Consider the following 4,173-nt stretch of genomic DNA (forward strand, 5'->3'; position numbering starts at 1 on the left):
TTTCACATTGATTGTGTCTTCTCACCCTCTAACACACCTCATCTTTACCGCTATCCCCATAACCCTCAACCCCACCACCCCTACCCCATATCGTGTCCGTCTAGATTATATATTTTTTTTTGCAAAAATACATCATTTCACCCTTAAATTTGCTCGTATAACTTACTTTAAACCTTTAACTTCACGGGCAATTATATATCACCTTACAATTTTGAAGTATATTAAATATCACCCTAAAATTTACTACCAGTCTCACAATGAAGAGTGCATTGCACTCGCGCCCACATCAACACCACATCATCGTCACGTCGTAATTTTTTTTTTTAAATATAACCCACTATAAGTATGTTATTTCATAATTTAATGAAAAGAAAAATAACCCCCATCCCTCCCCAGCCGAAGCCCATCTCATTCTTCTTCTTCAACAAACACAAACACTCCTTTCTTCTTCTGCAACTCCCCCCCTCCCCCCTCCCCCCTCCTTACCTAACTTTCTTTTTCCTTCTATGTTCACCTTCCTCCTACCCCTTATGCATCCTAAGAAATCAATTAATTTAAAATTTAAAAATTTGAAAAAGAAATCAACAAATTAATTCACATGTTGGATGTAGCCATAGGTAGATCTTGTTTTGAAGAAAATTAAGTCATGAAAATCATAAAAATTCAAAAAAAATTAATCTACTTATGAAAAATTGAATTAAATTTAAAAGAAGAAGAAATAATAATTAATTTCTTTTCTTCTCAATAGAGAAAGGGGATGGGAGATTTGCATAAGCAAAAAAGGAGTGGGGTGGGGGTGGTGGGGTTCGAAGAAGAAAGTTTGGGGGGGGGGGTTAATTTTTTAAATTTTTTATTAGATATTTAGGGGACCAGCTTTTGTAAAAGAAAAAATGCACTTGTATATTTTATTTTATTTTTTAATTTTAAGCCACGTTAATATTAGGATTGAATTTAATTTGCGTTAAAGTTATTAAGGGGATATATAATTATCCGTGAAATTGAAGGTCTAAAGTAAGTTATGAAGACAAGTTTAAGAGTGAAATGATATATTTTCTCTAAAAACTTTTTTTTAAAAAAGGTAGGAGAGTGCGAAATGAGGAAGATGATAGTATGAAAAATTAAACTCTGACCAATAATATGAGCGTTTAGGTAATTAACTAATTGAGCTAATAAGATTTTTATTGTTTAAATTATATAAATATTGCAAAGGATAATTGTTTTTGCATCAAACATAAGAAATAAGATAAAATAAGCCGCTTATTTTTGTAGAAAATAGTTTTTAAGAAAAGCTTTTTTCATAGAAAATATTTTCCCTTAACTCCTAATACGTAGTGGTTATAAATTGTATATATCTCTTCCATTTCCTTATGTTGATTAGCTATCTACGGAAGTAAGGAAATTTGTTTAATCATATTTTTGGCCAACAGGGAGAAAATGAATAAAAAGCTATTACAGTTCTCCGAAAAGAACGAAGATTACAAAAGCGTTGATTATCACAGAAAAAAACAAGGACAGGTGGTCCCAGTGGGGCTCGGACCCACGACCTTCGGCTCATAAGAGCCACGCTCTACGGAGCTACGGGACATCGCATACTGCTTTCGTGTCACAGATTTAATATACTAATGCTTAGTTTGCTAGTTTGATTTCTTAGGAAAATTACGAGTCAATGATAATTACATACCATTTGGCCATAATTTTTTTTTTTCCTTTTTCAGGAAAGATTTTTTCTTGAAAGATTTTTTCTTTTATTAAAGTTGGGGTGTTTGGCCATGAATTCCGAAAATAATTTTGGAGTTGAATTCTGAAAAGTGAAAATAGCTTTTTTTGTTATAAATATATTTACATTCTCAGGATGTTTGTAAGAAGGATAACTTTAAGTATCTGGGGCCTATGATTCAGGGAAATGACGAGATTGATGAGGATGTCTCTAAACGTATTGGAGCAGGTTGGATGAAGTGGAGGCTCGCCTCGGGAGTATTGTGTGATAAGAAGGTGCCCCTTAAGCTTAAAGGTAAATTCTACAGAGTGGCAGTTCGTCCGGCCATGCTGTATGGAGCGGAGTGTTGGCCAGTCAAGAACTCTTATATTCAAAGATTGAAGGTGGCGGAAATGAGAATGTTGCGTTGGATGTGTGGCCTTACTAGAGGGGATAAAATTAGGAATGAGGTTATCCGGGAGAAGGTGGGAGTGACCTTGGTGGAGGACAAGATGCGAGAAGGAAGGTTGAGATGGTTTGGACATGTGATGAGGAGGGGCACAGATGCCCCAGTTCGGAGATGTGAGAGGCTAGCTTTGGATGACTTCAGGAGGAATAGAGGTAGGCCAAAGAAATATTAGAGGGAGGTAATTAGGCATGACATAGAGCTGCTTCAGATTACTGAGGACATGACCCTAGACAGGAAGGTGTGGAGGGCGCGAATTAGGGTAGACGACTAGTGTGAGTGTGTGGGTTGTGGCTAGGTGTTAGGAGAGTTTGGGTGTGGTGGGTGTATTAGGTCTGTGAGTGCATGTTACTATTACATGGGTATCCATTTTCTGTTCTCCTATTCCGTATTGTTCGTATTCCTCTTATTTCCTATTTCTTTGATACTTAGGGCTATTATTTCTTATCTCTTATCTCTGTTATGCTATACATCCTGTTTCATGTCTCATTACGACCTTGGTATATTATTCTCTATCTTGAGCCGAGGGTCTATCGAAAACAACCTCTCTACTTCCTCGGAGGTAGTGGTATGGACTGCGTACATTTTACCCTCCCCAGACCTTACTTTGTGAGAATATACTGGGTCTATTGTTGTTGTTGTTATTGAATGTCTATCAAGATCTACTTTGATATCTATTAGGATTTGAAACATCTGTTTTTTACTCAAGTTAGGAGTAAATTTTTCCTATAAATAGAAGGGCTTCCTTCATTGTAAATCATCTCTCAAGAGAAGAAATAAGAACCACTCTGTCTATTCTTTCTACTCTTCTTCTTGTTCTTTATTGTTTCATAACACGTTATCAGCACGAGACTCTGCCAAATAAGGTGAGATTATAAATCTAAAGGTCAAGGTTTGTAATTCCTTATGTTATTTGTATTTTTCTATTAATGATATAATTATTGTTGGATTTGAGGAAAAATAATTGGTTTGGAACCATTTATGTTTTAAATTTATTCCCCAAGAACAATATTATCAAAAGGGATGATAATATGTTGGGTTCAATTCATATTGATTTATACCTAAGACGTCTTTATATGGGTAAGACGTTGAGTTTAAATCTCAACGCACCATATTGACAATATTATGATGGCTAAGGTAAAATAATGTGTATTTCATGAAAAGTCATGAAACATGTCTCATTGAATATACTTCATTCCCTGAATTGAATGTGGTAGCAATATATGATAAGTCTGAAATATGACAACTTACTTAATTCTTGAGGTGTATGTGGTAGCAATGCATAATATGTCTGAAAGAAGACAAGTGATTAAATGCACGAATATACGCATGGAAGGACAATATGATAATGATCATAAAAAATGATGATATTTTCACACGCTTATATGATTATAAGATATGCTAAAGAAAAATTCTCTACATCATATGCATGCCTCAATTTGCTCCTGAAGTAGCAATATGATAAAAGAGGTTATAAGATATATAAGCTATCATAATTTGATAGGCTTAAGACACGATTATATTCCATTATTGGGGAATGAGAATTTTGATTATTATAAGCACAGATCCAATCCCTGAGGTGAATGTGATAATGTTTAGTGAAGTTTATTAATATAAACGTGTACTTGATTGTGATTGTATGACAACTCACCTCCGAAAGAGGCAGAGTAACTGAGATGAGTTATTTTGAAATCTACTTCTGAAGTAGTAAATCTGAAATTTATTCATGTAATAGTAAATCTGAAATTTACTAAAGAAAAAGTACATGTCATGGTAAACTTGGAGTTTACTAATATAAAAGTTCATAAGTTGACATGAACTATTGCGACATCCCATAGATGTGCATATTAAGTATTAAATACATATTGAAGAATTCAAAAATTCTTCTTGAGCTTTTAATGTTGCTTGTTCTCATGATAAGTTGGTTGGACCAACTAATTTTGGGATTGGATCCCTCAAAATCTAAAAAGAATAAAAGGTGAATAAGGGCCTGTTCACCTATCATGTGATA

Source organism: Capsicum annuum, chromosome 9, assembly GCF_002878395.1.
Source record: "Capsicum annuum cultivar UCD-10X-F1 chromosome 9, UCD10Xv1.1, whole genome shotgun sequence".
Taxonomy (NCBI): domain Eukaryota; kingdom Viridiplantae; phylum Streptophyta; class Magnoliopsida; order Solanales; family Solanaceae; genus Capsicum; species Capsicum annuum.